The following is a 22,204-nucleotide window of genomic DNA, read 5'->3' as shown; positions in this document are numbered from 1 at the left end:
TTCTTTTAAGGGGGAGAGGATGAGACACCCAGTGAATCCAAATTCTATTTGAGGATTAATTAAGTAATTAATCCTAGCTTAATTGATAATTTATTCCTAAAATCCTGAAAATTCAATAGTCGGGGACTAGTAATTGACTAGTCAACCCAAGTCAATGAGTTGTACTTAAAGCTTTGTGAATATTTCCCTTGTCCCCTTACACTTTTCCATCTTAGTAAGGGTAATGAAGACATTTCACCTCATGATTGTATCCCAAGCTAACCTAGAGTCATCTTTCATTCTTTCCCTAACACTCTCAAAACAAAAGCTCATCCTTCTCGTGGGGAGTGGTTCCTGCGGGCGGAACCACGGGTGGGGGTCCACCCGTGGCCCCACCCGCGGGTACATGATGTTAGTTGTTGGGGATTTGTTCCCCGTGATTCTTTTGGCTCGGTAATTGATGTTTTGACTTCCCGATGTTCTTTTTTGGGCTATTTGAGTGTCTTCTTGATGTTTCGTATGTCTTGAACGTAATGGTAGGAATTCATGTAGGTTTTGGTGTCTTGAATCGTGCTAAGTGTTCATCCTTGTGATTCGTTAAACCATGATGAGTCTTGTGTGTTCTTCAGAACTATCTTTGGTTTACCCATTTGCTAAGCATGCTAGTTTGATATTGAAATGCTAGCGTGTGTGGTTTGTTCTTTCCTAATGTGGATGATAACTTGTGTTGATCATCGTTGTTGACGGATTGTAATCCTTCCTTGATTGAGTATGGTTTCATATCTTCGTTGTGATCCGTTGATTGATTCCTATGATGAGGTGTGTGTTGTCTATACCTGGATTGCACGATTAATGGAATGGGACATTAATTACCAAGGTACAGAAGTGGTCCTCGTGGTGGCCTTGAAATGATATTATAGAGTTGTTTTATGGGCTTCAGGCTCACTTGTTGGCGGTTGTGTGATTGAAATGAATGGTACCCTCGTATACCACTTGTTGGAGGAAATGTTTGCGGTTGTTGGCGGTAGAATGACGGTTTCCAGAGGCATAAGGTTGGACTCAGAAGTACAGGGGATTCTCAGAGGTAACGGTTGGAACTGTAATAAGGCAGGGGTAGGCATAAGGTTAGAACAGGGCATAAGGTTGGAACATGTGACATGTAGTGTCACGGTGGCATGTGTTGCCAATGTGTGCTTGCCAATATTTTCTGATGAGCATGTTGAGTGGTATTCTACTTTGTGATCAGTAGAATACACCTCGAGTTGTACTTGTTGTTGTTGTTGTCTTTGCCTTGATGTTTTCTGCTTTGTGATCAGTAGATTACATCTTATGCGTGTTGAGTGTTCCGTTGTTGCTCGTGTCTTGATGTTGTCTTGGGATGTTGATTCCCGTGTCTGATTTGAGAGTGGAATAGAGTCTTTGCAGTCGACTTCTCTCTTGATGATTTTAAACTAATATATACTATATTCCGTTTCGAAAATGATTTTGTATTAAACTATCTATATATATGCTATTGACGCGTATTGATGGGTTACCAGCATTATTCGCTGACCGGGCGTCGTCCCATTAATTCTGTTCACTTTCATATCATTTGAAAAAAACCACAATGGATTGCTGGCATTAAAAGTTACAAGCAACATCATTATACGATCAATCCAAGAAATAGTAAACGTGGAAATACGTTAAGAAAATACTTGAATGTTTTTTAGCTGTCCTCGCTGAATGCCGAATTGGAGTTATATCAACAAATTCTTTGACATTACTTTGATCTTCTGTAGAATCATTTTCTTGTTCATGTGTAGGAGACTCTTGTTTAGCTGATAAATACTTAACAAAACACACGTTCGTTTTCCTAAAGTTCATCCTACCGTCTATTTGAGCCATCTAAGATTGATGCAACAGTTCAGTTTTGAGGAAGCATAATCTGAAGATATAACAGAGTAACAGATAGAACACTTTGAATTCTGAACAATATCAGAAAAGATATCCCAAATTTTACAGGAATGTGTTGCTTCCATGCAATGTTAAGGGCAGTTTTTAGAAAATGCATAAGATAGTTTTGTCTAAAAGTGTTCAAGATAAGGTGAAAGCTAAATGAAGAAAAAGCAAAAGACAAAAAGCATACCAGTTCTTTGTTTCACATAAATGCAGACAGCTTTTGGGAAAAGAACTTTCTGGACTAAGCATAAAAGATCTGACAAATCTGGAGAATCAACTTGAAGTGAGCCTGAAAGGTATTTGAACGAGAAAGGTAAAGTACTTGTCTACTTGGCAGATATCTAATTTCATCAATTTAATGAACAATCCTAAACAAATCCTTGTTTCTTGTAGGAGCAAATTTTGGCTGATGAGATCAAGGAAACCAAAAGGTGTTGTTGGATAGATACTGGAATGATCCATTCTACATTGTACTTATGCTTATGCTGAATATAAGACTCTTGTCCAATGCAGGAAAGTCTTGTTCATCAAGAAAACATAGAACTCTGTAAGAACCTAAATCTCATTTGTCAAGAGAATACAGAATTGCAGAACAAGTTAATTGCTGTAAGAACCTAAATCTCATTTGTCAAGAGAATACAGAATTGCAGAACAAGTTAATTGCTGGAAAGTATTGTCATAATTGAGCATTGACACTATAACATGCTAGAATTGCACTAGCCAGCACTGTGGCAGCTATTAGTCTACATCAACAAGATGCATAGCAAGGTGATATTTTTGGGAATTATGCTTCTAACTTGGATAAAAGACTGAAGTTAGCCAAGTATGATAGCCATCAGATTCAGCTTTGCTAGTACACGAAACAGCTTTGCTAGTGTTAGTAATAATATATAGTTGTGTTATACTATATAGTTTATATGTTTGTGGCTGTTATTTAATTGGCTAATCTAGTCTATTGTATAGGAGCTTTTAGTGGTAGCTTTCCTATAGGACTCTAAGTTTGTAATCTCTTTCCTGATTCAATGAGAATTGTTATTCATCCGCTCATCTGTTATCAGTTAGCGTTAGGCTTGTTATCTTATCCAAAATTTTCTCCTTCTCCCTACCATGTCAACAAATTCCTCTGAACGTACAGTGATAACCACCACAGTCCTTACTCAAACCACCACAAATTCCTTGAATGTTGCGCATCACTATGTCTCAATAAAATTAACCAACCGAAATTTTCTCTTCTGGCGTACCCAGATAATACCATTCTTGCATGGGCAGGGATTACTAGGCTTCATCGACGGTGGCTCTCCCTGTCCTCCGGCGACAATCCCTGCGGCGACGCAACCAGCTGACTCCGGCGCCACCGCTGCTGGTTCGACGGTCGAGAATCCGGCACACGCCGCCTGGATTAAACAGGATCAATCGATCCTGTCTCTCCTGATCTCGTCACTCTCCGACGAGGTTATGCCACTCGCTGTTGGCCGGGAAACTTCTCGCGACATATGGCTCTCCATCAACGAGACACTGGCATCATCCACGAGAGCCCGGTGTCTCAATTTGCTTGGTCAATTCCAGACTCTCCAGCAAGGCAACAGCTCGGCCTCGGAGTATCTCGGGAAGGCGAAGATGCTTGTTGAGGCATTGTCTCTCGCCGACCACCCTCTCTCCCTCGACGAGCATGTGTTGTATGTGCTACGGGGCCTCCGGTCGGAATTTCGGGCGATGGCCAATGCCCTCACGGTGACCGGAACTCCAGTCACCCTCTCCCAGCTTGGCGATCTTCTGCAGGCGCAAGACTTCATTCAGGCTGACGAATTCCCGCAGATGGATCACACCGGATCCACCCATTCTCCGATGGCGCTATACGCCGGGCGCGGCAGACAGTCCAGTGGTGGTTCTGGACATGGCGGCCGATAATCCTCCAACCATCGAGGTCGCGGAAGAGGGCGGCAGTCCGGCGGCGGTCGTGGACGAGGCAACCCGCACTGTCAGATCTGCAGAAGCCATGGGCATACTGTTGTGTACTGCTTCAAGAGGTACTCGGAACCGGCTCTGCATGCAAACGTGGCCGTCGCAGGTGGTTCGCCGGTGGACATACAGGCTGATGCTTGGTTCCCCGATACCGGCGCTTCCACGCATGCCTCACCGGACGAGCAGTTGGTCGGGCAGTCCGAGACCTATACCGGCAGCGACGTCCTAAAAGTGGGCAGTGGCGTAGGTTTGAATATCTCCCGAGTTGGTCATACTGTTATCCCATCTAGTTTTAAATTATTAAATGTGTCCAATATATTACTTGTTCCGAACCTATCATTATCTCTTTTATCGGTTTATCGTTTTACTAACGAGAACGATGTCTTTTTTGAGTTTCATAAGGATTCTTTTTTTTTTTGTGAAGGATTGCACTACTCGGGTAGTTCTTCTTAAAGGTTCCACGGTAGGCAGTTTATATAAATTGTTGGTGTCGCGGTCGCATTTTGCGTATTTCACGGCAAAAGCTTCGCCCTCAATTTGGCATCAACGATTGGGACACCTTCATAAGCAAGCCCTTCAACGAGTCCTAAAACACTGTCTGGTCACGTTAAATAAAGCATGTGCGTCAGAAGTCTGTTCGGCGTGTCAACTTGGCAAGTCGGCTCAGTCCCACTAGATAGAGTTTCTACTTCAAGTTTAAATATTTTAGATTTGTTGTATACGGATATCTGGGGTCCGTCCCCTGTTCTTTCAGATTTTGGCAACTGCTATTTTGTGTTATTCGTAGATGATTGTACACGGTTTTGCTAGTTTTATCCCTTACGGTTAAAATCAGAAATATATAAAGTCTTTGAATTGTTTCGGGTGATGGTAGAACGGTGGTTTTCCCGTTCTATCAAAGCCATTCAGTCGATCTAGGTGGCGAGTATTGTCGCCTTCACAAAATATTTGAATCTCTAGGCATTACACACAGACGATCGTGTGCCTATACCCACGAACAGAACGGGCGAGTTGAACGCCGGAATACACATATTGTCGAAACTGGTTTGGCCCTATTAGCCGAGAGCTCAGCCCCTCTAAAATATTGGGATTATGCTTTTGAAACAGCAACTCAATTAATTAATTGCTTACCTTCATCAGCTATCTCTTACCAAAGTCCTCATTTCCGTCTACACAAAACACCCCCGCAATACACCTTCTTTCGTGTCTTTGGGTGTAGGTGCTACCCTTATCTTAGTCCTTACAATCGGCACAAGATAGAGTACCGCTCTACACCCTGTGTCTTCCTAGGTTACCCAGTTTCATTTAGGGTATACCGTTGTATGGGCCTAACTACAGGGAAGATATTTATCTGTCGCCTTGTGCAATTTGATGAGTCGATCTTTCCGTTTTCTTTGCAGACTCCTTTGCGGATTGACTCCAGTACGAAGCCCGCTCCTGCACCCTGGGGAGCTATGCCTGTGGTAGTCCAAACCGGCAACCCTCCTGTTCTGGATGAAACGCCACTTGCACAGCAGCCATTACCTATGGCTGTTGAGGGACCACCCGCGGCTGTAGCTTCACGCGCCCAGCCACAGACGGAAGGGGCATGTCATGCGCACCAGGCACAAAAATCAGGGTACAAGCGAACATTTCTTCGCTCTTAACACCACTGTGGACCCCACTTGTTACTCCTAGGCCGTAGGCCACCCGCAGTGGCGGGACGCCATGGATCAGGAGTTTAATGCCCTCATGCATAACAACACATAGCAACTCATACCAGCTACTCCTAATATGAACATTATTGGGTGCAAATGGGTCTTCCGCACCAAGCGCAAGGCCGATGGGACCGTTGAGCGCTACAAAGCCCGTCTAGTGGAAAAGGGGTTCAATCAGGTGGCCGGAGAAGATTTCTTTGACACCTTTAGTCCCGTAGTCAAACCGACTACGGTTCGCATTCTATTTTCTCTTGCAGTGTCACACAAGTGGGTTCTGCGACAACTAGATGTCCACAACGCCTTTTTAAATGGGCACCTATCTGAAACAGTATATATGAAGCAACCCCCAGGTTATGAGGATCCCACACACCCAGGGCATGTTTGTCACCTCCAGCGCTCTCTCTATGGGCTCAAACAGGCACCTCGGTCCTAGTTCAATCGCTTGCACGAGTTCTTGACATCCACTGGTTTTCTGGCATCCAAAACCGATGTCTCACTCTTTTATTATATAGCAGGTGACTCTCGGGTGTACTTATTGGTCTATGTCGACGACATCATCATGATGGGCAACGACTCTGTGTTGATTGAGGCTCTCCTTCGTCAGCTGTCAGTGACTTTCAAGATTACGGATCTGGGCACGCCCAACTTCTTCCTGGGGATTGAGACGGTGTCATATTCTAATGGGCACATCCTTTCTCAGCGATGGTACATGAAGGACATTCTCACTAGTTCAGGAATGAAAGACTGTAAAGCCCTGGCAACCACCCCGGCTGCAGTCACACAACCTGCAACACCCTCTTTTGATCCCTTCAATAATCCGACACAGTACCGTCGGATCGTGAGGGCTCTACAGTACCTGACTATCACTCGGCCTGATCTCTCCTACTCCGTTAACAGATTGTGTCAGTTCATGCACTCTCCCACTCATGATCACTGGCACTGTTGAAGCGGGTTCTACGGTATATCAAGGGGACTCAGGACTACGGGCTCCGACTGACTCCATCACTGTCCTCCGATCTTCATGCTTTCACGGATTTTGACTGAGCTGGATGTCCTGTAGATCGCAAGTCCACCAGTGGCTACGCCGTGTTTCTCGGGGACAATCTTGTTTCATGGGTCTCCCGCAAGCAACGCACCGTGGCCAGGTCCTCCACTGAAGCCGAATACAAAGGGCTCGCTGATGTTTCTGCCGAGGTTACATGGGTTATCTCCTTACTGCATGAATTAGGGCTACACTCCGGCGCCCCGGCTACGCTTTGGTGCGATAATTTAGGCGCAACTTATCTAGCGGCTAATCCAGTTTTTCACGCCCGTACGAAACATGTTGAAATCAATTACCACTTCGTCCGGGACAAGGTCGCATCTGGGGATTTCATTGTTAACTTTGTCTCAACAAAGGATCAGCCGGCAGACATCTTCACCAAACCTCTTCCGGCTCCGCGTTTTCAGACTCTACGAGACAAACTCAATGTTGTCGCCCTCCAACCTTGTGTTTGAGGGGGTGTGTTAGTAATAAATATATAGTTGTGTTATACTATATAGTTTATATGTTTGTAGCTGTTATTTAATTGGTTAATCTAGTCTATTGTATAGGAGCTTTTAGTGGTAGATTTCCTATAAGACTCTAAATTTGTAATCTCTTTCCTGATTGAATGAGAATTGTTATTCATCCGCTCATCGCTAGTACACAATGTCCGTATTATCACAGATAATTCTGTAGACCTGTATACTATCAGGAGGAGCAGTATCAGTAAATTTAGGACAAATCAATTGCAGACAAGGACACTCTGCAAAATCTATTGCAGGCTTGTAGCAATCACATCAACTTAGCAAGGAGCCAAGGAGAGAGATTGTCCACAACTAAAGCACATTAGTGCAATCAAAGAACTAAGACAGTTAGTTCATAAGAATCTAGTAAGATATATTACTGCAAGCTCCCCAACTTAGGGAGAAAAGCAATCCAAAACTAAAAATACGTAGATGCAGTCATATGACTAATGAGAATCTATGGAAATATTTCACAGTGGACCAACAAAGAGGAAATACTCTGAAACAAAGTCTTTAATTCAAATAATTAAAATATAAATTCTATACACATGTTATGAGCTTTCATTTTTTTTTTAAAAAAAAAAAATTGCATTTGGCATTTCAAACACCACAAGACATCGAGTGCATTTAATAATTGATTACAGCATTCAGAAATACTAACAATGTTGCAAATTTCACGCAGAAGAAAGGACACATGTAAAAGGGTTTGAAGATGGAAATATTATACACAAGAAAACCAGGTTCAACATCCTTTACCTGCCAAAGCAAACTAATACAACCTAACAGATTAGTTCTCTAAGAGAACAACCCTAACATTATAAGCAACACAAATAAAGCATAATGGGCATTTAAATACTCAAAATCTGGTAAAGATAAATTAAAAATTAGCGGTCAGTGCACAAGCTTAGGAAATGTACCTGAACTAAAATCTACATTTAAACAGCCTCAACCTCAAATTCTAGTGCTTGAACTAATGGAAGTTCACTCTGTGGATAAGAAACAAAAACAAAAACAAAACAAAACAAACAAAATGAGAGAATGTCAGAAACTCTAAAAACTAGACCAACAACCAATAAGCTTATATTTACACAAACTAGCAGTGGTCTCGTAGGAATGGCGTACCTATGAAGGTTGCTGCTGATTTCCTGACCCAGAGAAACCCTTCCCTGTGGTCGTTGACCTTCAGTAGCCCTCCAGTAGAAATTAACCTACTAGAGTTGCGATTTCTTCACTTCCCAACGTACCTATGGAGGTTGGTGCTGATTTCCTGAACTATGGAGGTTGCGGCTTACGGCAGTGGTGAAGCACGAAAACCCTTTGCCGTGAAACTCTAAAAGTGAAAACAGAGATACCCTTTGCCGTGAAAAAAATGATGTCTTTAATCTTTATCTTTAATAATTTTTTAATTGAAAAGAGGGAAAAAAAACGCGGTTGTCTTCCATGAGTGAGGCGCCAAAATTTCAGCCAACAATTTTGTTTTAAATTAATTTATAAATTTATTGGTAGGGAATACCCCGACCGACATAGTGTTACCCCGACCCCAGTGCCTTCGTCCTTATCTTCTTGTCTTTGCAGGTTACAGGTCGGGTTACTTGTGAAGAACCCGGTTGGTTCCCGACCGGGTAATGCCCGATTGGCGTTGCCGACCACCGAGCGGTAGCCCTTTAGAGAGAGAGCTGGTGAGAAACACGTGGCGACTCTACGCGTTGACAGGCAGGGCACCCGGGAAGGCGACACGTGGTTGCTACGTGGGAGGCATGCCAGACGGCCGGATTTGTGTCTCCAGCTCCGCGGCTATAAATACCCGCGATAGCGACAGTGTGAGGGATTTTTGGACGATCGATAGTTTGTTGTTAGAGAAGCCCGACCGCAGTCAGTCGGTACTCAGAGCAACCATTTAGATTGTACTTAGGGCCTTCACTGTGATCAATAAGAGTTATTTAATTGCTTTATTTGGTCTCATGTTTATTTTATTACCGCATTACGTGGCAATTAGTACTATCATTTTGGCGTCGTCTGTGGGGAATCGTGCAAGCAAGCCAACGTTTGACGAGCACCTGGTCTCTTAGCAATCATGTATCCCTGGGCACAAAATCTCTTCGCCGACGATCAAGCGGATGCGGCTAGTTCATCCGATCATCAGCCGAGCCAGCAGCAAGGTCAGGCAATGGACCTCAATCTCAATCTCTCACCACCCCACCCGTCAAATACATACCCGGTTGCCCAACAGCCGGTGAACTACATTCAACCGGGATACCCAACACCCGGTCAGCAATACCAGCAGCAGCAGATGCAGTATCCCGGCCAGTACGCATACCCGGCTCCACCTCAACCGTACGGGTACTGGCCTGGTCAACCGATGTACTATACACCACTGGTTGGCTATCCACCACACACGCCTGCGTACATGGCTCCAGCCGCCGCCCCTCCAGTTTACCCGACCGCACATGTAGAGCCGCAGCATCAGCCCACTTCCCGGGCTCGACGCTCGGCTTGTTCGCGGTTGGGGTCGGGGGGGTGCTGATGCGATGGAAGTACCACGGCAGGCCCCTCAAGCACCGGAGGTTCCGACCCGAGCGGAGGACCCCGAAGAAGTTACACGGGCGGTAGCTTTTGATCGTCTCCGACCGGCGATGCGACAACGTTTGGGATCCCAAGACCAGAGCCGGCAGCCAGAAGATGTACAGATGCAGGAGGCTAGCCAGGAGGCTTCATCCGGGCATAGCGGGTCGAGATCTCACCGTCGGCGACGCGCTCGGGAGTCAGCCCAAGCCGCCCAGACGACCGAGCTCAACGAGACCCGAGGATTGCTCTATAACCTCCAGGCGGAGTTCGCTCGGTTCAGGAACGAGCACCCCGTGACACCCCCGGTCGACCAGTCATCTTTGTTGAGAACGCCCTTCACTGCGGAGGTAATGGCCCAGCCATACCCGCTCGACTTGAAGGTCTCCGGGGAGAAGAGTTATGATGGTCGTACGGACCCTGAGGTCCATGTCAACGATTTCTACGGCAACATGATGTTGAAGGGCGTATCAGACGCCGTAATGTGTAGGGCTTTCTATTCCACGCTCACTGGTCGGGCGGCGGAATGGTTCCGAACTTTGCAGCCGGGCTCAATTGCTGATTTCAACGCCCTGGCGATCAAGTTCGTGAGGAAGTTCATCACCTCCAAGGTGGTGAGGAAGCCCTATATGTATCTGGAAAAGGCCAAGCAGCTCGAAGGGGAGAGCTTAACCGATTTCCTCGTCAAGTGGAAGGCAGCGGTCGGGGAAGTCGAGCCAATGGACGACGCCACCGCTACCCACATGCTCCACATTTCCCTCCGGGCGGGTTATTTATTCAGGATTTCATCCTCCATCCCCCGGCCACGTACGAAGAGGCCCTTCGAAGGGTCACAGATTATGCCAACGTCGGCGAGGCGAACGCTGTGAAACGCTCGCAGGAGGTCGGGTCCTCGTCCCGTAAACCGGCCGGCCAGGCGGAACATCGATCGGGTGACGACCATCCCCGATCCCGCACCAGGCCTGGTGAGTTTACGGCCCTGAACCGATCCGCGGCGGAGGCCATGCAGTACGCCCAGTCTTGCAATCTCATCAAACTCCCCCATCCTGATCAAGACGGCCCTGACAAGAGTAAGCATTGTGCTTACCATCGATGTGCCGGGCATGACACTGAAGAGTGTATCGACTTGCGCCAATTGTTGGAAGATCTGCTCAATCTGGGGAAATTGGACAAGTGTGTAGGGAAGAGAGAATAAACAAAGAAGAATATCGATCGGAGAGATCATCGACGATCCCATCACCGCTCTGATCGTTCTGATCGTGATGGACGTTCCGATCGGTCGGGTCAGGACCGAAGAGATGATCGAAGAGATGACCGTCGAGATGACCGGCGAGATCCTGACCCCCCAACCAGTAGCCGACCGGCAGGCAAGCCGACCATCCACGTAATCTTTGGTGGATTGGATGACGCTTCCCGACCGAGGGATAACTGCCCGGTCGCCATAGTGGATTCCCGAGACACCGGGAAGAGGCAGAAAATGGAATCCATAACCTTCACCCTCGAAGATCAACCTTGTAGCGGTGACCACGGCATGGAGGCACTCGTGGTCACCATAGACGTGAAAGGGATGGACGTCTAGAGGCTTATGGTGGACACTGGGAGCAGTGTCAACGTCCTTTATTTGGACGTGTTCGAGAAGCTTGGGCTCGACAAGAGAGAGCTGACTCCGGTCGCTGTACCATTGTCGGGATTTACCGGGGCTCTTATTTACCCCGAGGGAAAAATCACGCTCCCAGTAGAGATCGGCACTTCCTCGAAGTCGATCAAGACGGAGTTGGAGTTCGTTGTGGTCAACCTACATTGCGTCCACAACATTATCTTGGGCCGACCCGCGATTATGAAGATTGGTGGGATAATTTCAATGCCCCACCTGTGCATGAAATTCCCCACCCCCAATGGGGTCGGTGTGGTCCGTGGCGATGTCCAATCCGCCCGGAAGTGTTACACCCGAGCGGTCAATAGGCGTGACTCCGGTCCGTCTTCCCGGGTGAACACGATTGCGAAGGAAGAATCCAAAAACCGGAAGGAACAACCCGAGCCTTCCGAGGAAATAGAAGAAGTTCCCCTGTCCGAGGACCGACCGGACAGGAAGATAAAGATTGGCCGGGCCCTCACTCCCGAGCTCCGAGCGGAAGTTTTGGCAATACTCTGAGAGTTTGCTGACATCTTTGCTTGGGGGCCCGAAGATATTCCCGGGATCGACCGGACGGTGATTTGTCATAAGCTAGCCGTCGATCCCGCAGCAAAGCCGGTCCTGCAGAAGACCCGGCACCTTTCATCCGATCACCGCGAGTTCGTCAGAAAAGAGGTCAAGAAAATGGCGGCGATCGAGCACATCCAACCGGTGATCTATCCCGAGTGCGTGGCCAACATAGTCCTTGTTCCTAAGCGCCCAGCTTGGAGGATGTGCATTGACTTCACCGACCTCAATAAGGCCTGTCCGCTCGACCCGTATCCGCTACCGAGCATCCACCAGATGGTCGACGAGACGGCCGGGGCCGAGTTGATGAGCTTCATGGATGCATTCAAGGGATATCATCAAATAATGATGCACCATGAAGATGAGAGCAAAACAGCCTTCGTGACCCCGGACGTGCTGTATTGCTACCGAGTGATGCCGTTCGGCCTCCGTAACGCGGGAGCGACCTATCTGAGGATGGTCAATATGCTCTTCGCCGATCTGTTAGGCCGAACGATGGAGGCGTATATTGATGATATGCTGGTCAAGAGTCGGGACCGATCCGACCACACTCGGGATCTCCGGGAGTGCTTCTAGATCATGAGGAAGTACCAGTTGAGGCTGAACCCAACCAAGTGCACATTTGCGGTTCAGACCGGGAAGTTCCTCGGCTATATGATGACCAAGAGGGGAATCGAGCCCAACCCGGCCAAAGTTAAGGCAATTCTGGACATGCAACCACCTTCAACCGTTCGGGAGGTCTAGCAATTGACCGGTCGGTTGGCTGCTCTCAGCCAGTTCCTCTCCAAATTAGCCGAGCGCGCTTTACCTTTCTTCAAGGTATTGCGTAAAGTTAATGGTTTCGTCTGGGATGATGACTGCCGAGCGGATTTCGACGAGCTAAAGGAGTATCTCATGTCACCAATAGTGTTGTCGAAGCCCGAGCTCAGGGAAGAGCTAGACGTGTACCTCGCCGTGTCCGATCGTGCAGTAAGCGCAGTATTGTGCCGAACCGATCCGGAAGGGGTCCAGCGACCGGTGTACTATGTAAGCCACGCGCTACATGGTCCCGAGCTCCGGTACTCCCGGCTTGAGAAGGTCGTCTACGCCCTATACATTGCCGCGAAGAAGTTGGCTCCCTACTTCCAGGGTCGAGCAATTCGCGTGTTGACCGATCAACCGATCGTGCCAGTCCTCCGAAATGCTTCATCATCCGGTCGCCTTGTCAAATGGGCGTTAATGCTGACCCAGTATGCGATAGAATACCGACCAAGACCAGCCATCAAAGGTTAAGCCCTTGCAGATTTCTTGGTCGAGTGCACCGCTCGGGATACCCGACCCCCCGAGGTCGTGGACCCTGAGGCCGAGTGGTGGTCCCTAGCTACTGATGGGTCGAGCAGCAAGAAAGGGGCAGGAGGAGGAGTGGTAGTCACGAGCCCGGAAGGATTCAAGGTCTATTTTGCCCTTATGTATCAGTTCCATCCGACCAACAATGAAGCCGAGTACGAAGCCTTTGTTAACGGCTTACAGTGTGCTCGGGACTTGGGGGCTGAATATATTCGGGCTCAAACAGATTCCGCGCTCGTGGTCGGGCAGGTTCTCAGGGATTATGAAGTGAATGGAGAACGATTACAGCTATACCGAGACCTGGCCATGGAAAAGCTTGCCCAGTTCCGGGGGTATACCGTCCGACACATACCCCGATTGGATAATACCGATGCGGACATCTTTTCCAAATTGGCCCAAGACGCCCCGGAACATATGTCGAAGATCGCTCGGATTTTGGTGATCCCAAGACACAGTATCCACCGATTGCCGGTTAATCCTATCCAACCGGCAGAAGACGATTGGACCACCGATCTGAAGGAGTTCCTTGAGCACGGTCGACTCCTAGACGACCCCCAGCGTGCTCGGAACGCCAAGCTTAGAGCCCCGAGGTTCCAAGTCTTGGACGGTCGTCTCTATAGGCGATCGTATGGAGGCCCTCTTATGCGCTGCTTGACCGCATTTGAGGCCGATCTTGTCATGAAGGAATTGCACTCGGGCATTTGTTCGTCACATCAAGGAGGCCGATCCTTAGCTCGTCGAATCATGCTGATCGGGTACTATTGGCCGTCCCTCCAGCTGGACTGTGAGAAGCTCGCTCGGGAATGTGAGACGTGCCAATTGTTTGCCCGGGTGCCTGGACGACCGGCTACCTTCTACCAACCGGTCACGACTGCAATTCCCTTCGCAAGGTGGGGGTGGACATTTTGGGACCCTTCCCTCAGCTTTCCGGCCGAAGAAAGTTCGTCATTGTCGCCATCGATTACTTCTCAAAATGGATCGAGGCCGAGCCGTTAGCCACGATCACCTCTTAGCAGTGTGCTCGGTTCTTATGGCGCAATGTGATTTCCCGCTTTGGTGTGCCCGTGCATCTCATCAGCGACAACGACCGCCAATTCGTAAGCCAATACTTCCAGAATTTCTTGGCCACGATCGGGACGACACACGTCCGGTCGTCGGTGGCTTACCCGCAGGGAAATGGACAAGTAGAGAACGCCAATCGGACAATTCTAGAGGGTCTGAAAAAGAAGCTACACTCGACTGGTCGTAGTTGGGCCGATGAGTTGCCATATGTTTTGTGGACTTATCGGACGACCCCGAGGGAAGCTACTTTGGAGACTCCTTTCGCCCTTGTCTACGGAGCAGAAGCCCGACTCCCGATCGAGGCATGGATCCCGACCGACCGCGAGCGAACTTACAATGCAGAGGAGAATGAACACTCGATGGTCGTGGATCTCGATGGGGTCGAGGAAAAAAGAGAGCTAGCCGCTCGGTGTATGGCCGAGTATCAGAAAAGAGTCAAGAGTTCAAAGGACGTTCGGGTTAACCCTCGGTATTTTCAGGTGGGAGATTACGTTCTACGTCGACGGGAGGCCAGTCAACCTTTGGAAGGCGGGAAGCTAGCTCAGAATTGGGAAGGGCCTTATATCATCAGTGCCGTAATCCGGTCGGGAACATACCGACTGGAGACAACAACCGGTTGGGTAATCGAGGGGACTTGGAATTTCGAGCACCTCGTTATGTTTAGGCATTAGCCTATTTTTTGTAATTTTAGACGAAGTGGTGGCTCGACCTACGAGTCGGTTCCGTTCGTCGTTTGTTTGAAAATTGTTGTATATATTTTTTTAACCGCCTGCGAGCGGGAAGGTTCAATGTATATACGATCGGTGATTGCTCGACCATTTGCACACGGCGGCCCGATCGGATTTTTTTCCTTACCTTCGTTAAACGCAGGTTAAGTCATCACCACGCTATCTCGACCGGGCGAATCCGTCGACCAGTCAAATGCGCTCCTCTTCGGCGGACATCTGGGTCACGCCACCGATCGGGAAAGCCAGAGCCCCGATCCGTCCAAATTCTTTCCACTATTGCACCCACTCGTGCCTCGAGTGCACAATAGTGTGGGGGCTAGGATGAAGGAAGTGCTATAGGCCCGTCGCTCGGGAACACCCCGACCGAAGAGGCTTAATAGTTTTCAAAAATCGACAAGGCCAGGATATCAGGTAAACCTGATCGGGTAGGCCAGCACAACGTCGAGGTTCCGGTCAAAAAATGCACGACTAGGCCATAAGGCCGCGAGGTCGGGCATTAGACCGATCAAAAGATACACGACCAGGCCATAAGGCTAAGAGGTCGGGTGTTGAACGAGTCGAATGATGTACGACCAGGCCATGAGGCCGCAAGGTCGAGCATTGGATGTTCGGCATGTGTGTAATTGAAAGTGAAAGAGCAAGGGAAACGAGCGGTACAAGTTGAACAAAAAGTAAATTTTATTAAATATAAAACGTGCCCGGTACAAACTCGGGACCGGGCTCCCGATTAAGTACATTACAAAGCGAAGAAGTCAAGTCTACTTCTTCGAAGGCTCCGCTTCGCTCGGGGTAGCTGCAGCAGACCCGCTCGGTTAGGCCGTCCTCGCCTTCGGGTCAAACGGCGCTGGCCCGGGGTCGGGAAGGTCCGGAGGAAGTGTGGTCAGGACCAGTTGAAGGTCTTCTCCTTCGAGCGCCTGTTCCATAATCTTTTGCGTCTTTTCACGCATCTTCCTCTGACCGGTCATAAACGCCCACCGCCCGAATGACCAGATTAGCTCATCCCCGACCGTTACACCCCGGACCGCCTTGAGGAACTGCGTGCCCGATTCGTTGTCCTGGAAAAGGAACCGGGCCAGCTCGTCCGGTTTGTTCAACCGGGCCTTCAATTCCGCAACCTCCCCGGTCGCCTGTTAGGCCACCGTCTTCAGCTCGGCAACCTCTCCGATCGCCTGTTGAGCGACCGTCTCGGATAGCTCCCGGTCCTCTCGGCTCTTCTTCAGATCCTCCTGGGCTTTTGTCAGCTCAGCCTGGAGGTCCTTCACTTCCTGTAGTCGCCGGTCGGCGACCTTCTTCAGAGCGGCGGCCTCGTTAGCCTGCAGGACCCGTCGCTGTAGGAGTTGGGTCGCTCGGGAGATCTACAGAGCACATACGATCGGGGTTAGCCCGAACGGGGTTACTTGCATAAAAAGATTAGAGGAAGGAAACGTTACCTCGGCCAAGTCGTAGCCGATCTTCTCGGCCACCTGGGTCGGGGTCAGCTTGCTCAAGTCCTCCTTGGCTGGCCCGGCGTTGCCGATTCGGGCGAGAATGGACGAGCCGTCCTTGCTTCCCCCGGTCGAGAGACTCGGGCTGCGCTGTTCCCGCCGGCGCTTCAGTGCGCCACTATCAGTTGCCCTTTTCTCGGGCACCTTTTCTTTGCCCTAGGCGACGGCCACCCGGGCAACCAGAACATCAGACGCGTCGACTACATAGCCTTCCGGCGTAGTGATGGTCGAGGCGCCCATCGGTCGGGCAAGGGGGATCTCCTTTTCCCCGGCCGGCTTAGTCTTTGGCCTCTTTTTGCCAAGCACGATCTTAGCCACCGGGGGTAGAGGGACGTCATCATCACCAAAACCGGCCATCTCTGCAAACAAATAAGAGAAAGACAGTTAGATCGGGAATTAAAGTCGTTCGGGGTGTTAAGGTCGGGGAGGAATGGTTAGTGTTAGACCTTTTGCTTTTCGTTTGCCCCGAGCGGGCGCCTTGGCGATCGTTACGCCCATTGGCTCGGGTTTATACTTCTCGGTCAGATCGTAGACCGGCTCGGGTAGTTCGGCCGCCTCGTAGCTCTCGGCCGTCTTGAAGATCTGGTTCTCGTAGATCTCGCCCGAGATCTTGGTGACCGCGTCCTTGAGGGCCTGTGTCTCGACCGGCACGACTTGTTTCTGGAAGCGTTGGCTCCAAACCCTCTCGACCGGGAGGATCCACGGGTCGTATTTAACCGAGAATATCCAGTTCTTCCACCCCGGTTGTTCCCGGGCAGGCCCTTGATCGAGCACATATCTGCTCGGGATTGGGTCATTAGAAACTCGCCCCCATACGTGGCCGCCAACACCTTCACCTGGTATACGAAGTTAAACAGCTCCATGGTGCAGGCCAAGTTGTGCCGACCGCATATCTGAGGAAAGCACGCGATCATCCGGTGCGCGTTCGGGCAGATCTGTCCGGGCACGACCTGGTAGTAGCCCAAGAACGCGGTGAGAAGGCTCAAGAAGGGGAAAGTGATCGGGGCCATCAGGGAGTCATAGTGCATCCCGATCCACTTTCCCCGGTGACGGTCTATAATGTTCCCGAGCTGGCGGCTGGTATCGAACTCGACCCGACCGCTGAGTGTTGCGGCGATCTTAGCCGCTTCTCCCTTTGTCAGCTTGCTCATCTAACCTTCCACGCTCTCGCTGTTAAGGAATTCAAATCCGTCCCCGGCCGGCGCTGCCTGCCCGGCCGGGTCTTCCTCGTTCGGCTCCGCAGCGTCTTCCCGGTCGCCCTCCTGGGGCTCGACCTGAGGGTAATCCCCAATTACCCTCGTAGGCGTTTCCCGAATGCCCTCGTTTGGGGAATTTCGTCCGCTCGTGGACGTTTCCCCGCTCTCACCGCTCGAGCTCCCCGATCCGCTGGAGCTCGATCCCGACGTCCCAGACGAGCTCGATGACCGTTGTTGCTCGGGGGCTCGCTCGGGAGTTTGTTGTGGTCGTTGAACGACCTCCGGCGAGTAAGACATTATATCTACCTCCTCGCTGGCTTGCTCGATCTCGTCGTCATAATCCGCGACTGATATATTCTGGCTGTCCGATTCTGACATTCTTTCTACCTAAAGGTCGGTCGGGATTAGTGTGGGGCTCGGAACGTTTGGGTCGAGGTTAGTCTTGCCCTACCAACCGCTATATGAAAACGTAAAGCGAGTAATAAAGCAGAAGGTTAGAGAGCTTACCGATTGAGGAGACTTTGAGAAGCTCAGAAGTTGGTTGCTCGACTGGTCTGCTAAAGTACTTCGCTCGGGACTCTCTGAGTATGTCGATCGATTCAGAAGATTGAGGAAAGTTCAAATGAGGGCCTCAAGGGCCTATTTATAGGAGAGCGTTTGGGCGGGAAACCAGTCCACTTGCGTGACGCGACCCGTGCTGATTCCGAGGCGACCGTTGCAGTCGCTGTAACACCCCGTGTTACGGCCTTCAATCCCGGATTAATTATTTAATTAATCCCGTTAATAATAATTAAATATGATTTAATTATGTTAGGTTCACCTTTAATTAATTAGTAAGGTCCACCATGAACCGTGGACCCTTGCCCGAATAAGAGTCTTAAGCCTGTTAGGAATAATGGAAGTAGGCCTTTTACTATTCAGATTATGATTAGGATCCTCTTTAATTAATATGGTCCACTATGGACCGTGGACCATTATCCCTAAACCAAACCCTAGCCCTATAAGGAATAGAATTAGTAAACGCATACCATTCAGGCCCTAACTAGGAATCTTAAATATATAAATAGGGAACTTAGGAGGCACCTAGAATCCCCACCACAATAATCTCTCACCACCCAAAGAGTTCCAAGAATCCCCTTAGGAGAAATCAAGAAATCAAGAAAGCTTAAAGAAAGATCCTTCATAGCCAAGGAATTAATTAAGGGTAAGAGGTAACCCATGTCTCAACAAAACCTATTTTCATAGTTATGATTCCCCCTTAGGGTTTCCCCCATATTATTGTGAATGGCGAGATCTGTTGATTATTATTGATGCTTGACGTGATGATCCCATGAGGGATCTTGATGATCTTGATATTGGGAGATTCTTGATAATTATGGTGTTCTTGATGATTATATGGAATTCTTGATGATCATGTGTTGTTCTTGATAATTGTGTGATGTTCTTGATGCTTATGTGTTATCCTTACCGAATCTTGCAATTAGAAGGCGAATTGTATTCTTGTTGACATAAAAGTGATTAGAACCCTAGGTTGTATCGTATGTTATGATTCTTGGATTGTGGGGTGGGGAAATCGCATGTTTGGGTGTTGATTATGTCTAGAAAAGCATGATAGATTATGTGCCGTTCGTTTCTCGTATTTGACCCGTTAATTGTCTACCTGTTGTCGTTAATTGCGTTGTAAGGTGTCTAAGCATGGTTTCGGGTTCCGCAATGGTTCCCGGGGCGCAAAAGTGATGAAAAGAGTCAGTGGGGGGTAGGTGGGGGGGTAGGGAACCCGCCACCTACCCACGGCCATGAAACACCGCCCGGCAGCGGGTAGCCGGCAGGCGGGCAGCTGCCCGCCGGCGACCCGCTGCCCGGAACAGTACTTTCCGGCGGGCAGCCGGCGGGTGGCCCCCCACCCACCGGCTACCCGCTGGAATTTCCCCCACCTTGGGTTCCCGGCTTCCCCGTTTGATGTTCCCCTGTTCCCCGTGGTGTCCCAACGGACTCCGTTTATCGTGCATATGTCTAGTTTGATGTTTCGGGTACCGTTCGTAGGTTTATGAGTCTATTATATTGCATGCTAGTTGAATTGGTATCTCGTTGACCTAGGTGGAAGGAGTATGAACCCCTTAGGACTATTCTTAGTATGTGATGGATCACGCATAGGTTTTGTTATGCGCTTTCTCCCCCTTCCCAATGTGTAATATGGGTTGCATGTGCTTGCTATGTGTTATGTGTGGGTGTTATCCCAATTCGGTTGCGATCGGATTGGTTATCCTGAGCTGCGGTTCAGAAGCTGGCTGTGGTCAGATTGATACTCTTGGGCTGCGGTCCACCGTTTGGTTGCGATCAAACGTTTCTATACGAGCTGCGGTTCGTCCTTTTTCCTGGCTGCGGTCAGATGACATTCTCTTGGGCTGCGGTCCACTGTTTGGTTGCGATCAAACACTATAATGAGCTGCGGTTCATCGGTCGGTTGTGATCGACCCCTCTGTGTTGCGATACGGGGCAGGGTGCTGCGGGGCCGTGTCAGAGCTATATGCGCTGACCCTCATGTATGGGCATGCGATTGGTCCTGTGGCGCCAACAAAGTGTGTTATGTGTTGTGACATGGACGAGTTGTGATTACGAGTGTCTTGGGGGATGTGACTATGGGATTTATGTTGGGGATTGTTTATGTTGGGTTGTGATTATTGTTTATGCTTTGCCTTATCTGCCTTATCTGTTGTGAACTGCATATGCTTGTTGTAACTGTTGCTTGTGTCTGGCCTTATCTGTCGAGTCATTCCCGGTTTTAAAACTAGAGTTCATAGGATATATCTTCATGCTCAAAATGGTTTTCGTATATCTATATATATCTCTATATGTATTGTATTTCAACGCGTTGGAGTGGGTTACCAGCATCTCTCGCTGAACAGATATATTTGGCTTTCAGGCAGAAGATTAAGTCACTGGAGCGCGCTAGAACTTGGAGTGTAGAAGTAGATAGTCTCCCTTTCGGCCTGCGTGCCACGTTTATGTAATCACACTTCGAGGATATTAGTTAGTTAGCCTGTGCACTTGGGTTCTCTAGCCCAGGTGTGGCATAGCACCCCGAACACTTGTATTATATCTTGGGATTTAATAAGATTCTACCTTTATTATAAGTTTTAAAAAGTCTTGAAAATCTAGGGTGTTACAGTCGCAGAGGCCGGCAGTCGTCGACACGTGGCAAGGGAGGGAATGACAGCTGGCCGGTCGGTTTGGTGGCTGACGGTTGGGCTTCTTCATCCCGTCCCGTTTTTTCCCGGACGGTCAAAAAGGCACAGGCTGGGGGGCTCTTAGTAGGGAATACCCCGACCGACATAATGTTACCCCGACCCCAGTGCCTTCGTCCTTTTCTTCTTGTCTTTGCAGGTTACAGGTCGAGTTACTTGTGAAGAACCCGGTCGGGAGCTCTTGGTAGGGAATACCCCGACCGACATAATGTTACCCCGACCCCAGTGCCTTCGTCCTTTTCTTCTTGTCTTTGCAGGTTACAGGTCGGGTTACTTGTGAAGAACCCGGTCGGTTCCCGACCGGGTAATGCCCGATTGGCGTTGCCGACCACCGAGCGATAGCCCTTTAGCGAGAGAGCTGGTGAGAAACACGTGGCGACTCTACGCGTTGACAGGCAGGGCACCCAGGAAGGCGACACGTGGTTGCTACGTGGGAGGCATGCCGGACGGCCGGATTTGTGTCTCCGGCTCCGCGGCTATAAATACCCGCGATAGCGACAGTGTGAGGGATTTTTTGGACGATCGATAGGTTGTTGTTAGAGAATCCCGACCGCAGTCAGTCGGTACTCAGAGCAACCATTTAGATTGTACTTAGGGCCTTCACTGTGATCAATAAGAGTTATTTAATTGCTTTATTTGGTCTCATGTTTATTTTATTACCGCATTAGGTGGCAATTAGTACTATCATTTATAAATCACACAAGTGAATTAAAAATCACTTCAATATTTTTTAGGCAAATGAAAACACATTTCAAGCAATAATTAAAATAAGCAATCAAATAGTTTAAATTTCAAATCTAAACAAAAATAAACATTAAAATAATTGAAATGTAAGATCTAATTTAAACTTTACCCTCGTCATCTTCGGATTGCTCAATATTATCATGCACTGACAGTGTCGGAAAAGTTGTCGGAAAATCACTGATTTCCAGTAATGACCTAAGCGACGACATGCAAGAGGGCTGCAACTCCTATCTCCTGTAGTCCTTCGAGAGATTAAGAGACAGAGCGAGGCAGAGAAGCAAGAGATGGTTGCAGGCTGGTCGGCGGCGGCTGCGATTATGATTTAGGGTTCACGAACGAAGAGTTTCTAAGCGGCGCCAAAAACGAAGTTTTGGTGGGAATTAGATTTTAGTGAATTTAGACATCAATACTGAGAGTAACAACATCTTTTCTATCAATAGTGAGAGTACACTTTTAAAATAAATATAAAATTAAAATTTCGTCATTAAATCATAAACCTTGCTAGAGTAATTTTTAACCCTCACAAAAACTAT

At 48.8% G+C, this 22,204-nt stretch overlaps 1 long non-coding RNA gene across 1 annotated transcript; it reads right to left on the bottom strand.

The window, feature by feature from the left end:
* Positions 1 to 1,827: 1,827 nt before the first annotated feature.
* LOC109165042 lies at positions 1,828 to 22,103 on the bottom strand. The gene is made up of 4 exons (XR_002051482.1): positions 22,092 to 22,103; positions 12,433 to 12,436; positions 2,105 to 2,206; positions 1,828 to 1,903 (listed from the first exon to the last, which is right to left on the bottom strand). It is a non-coding gene; the product is annotated as an uncharacterized LOC109165042 (long non-coding RNA).
* Positions 22,104 to 22,204: the final 101 nt, after the last annotated feature.

The sequence above is a fragment of the Ipomoea nil genome, unplaced genomic scaffold, assembly GCF_001879475.1.
Source record: "Ipomoea nil cultivar Tokyo-kokei standard unplaced genomic scaffold, Asagao_1.1 scaffold0117, whole genome shotgun sequence".
In the NCBI taxonomy this organism is placed as follows: Eukaryota; Viridiplantae; Streptophyta; class Magnoliopsida; order Solanales; family Convolvulaceae; genus Ipomoea; species Ipomoea nil.
This window is presented reverse-complemented; position numbering and strand designations above follow the sequence as displayed.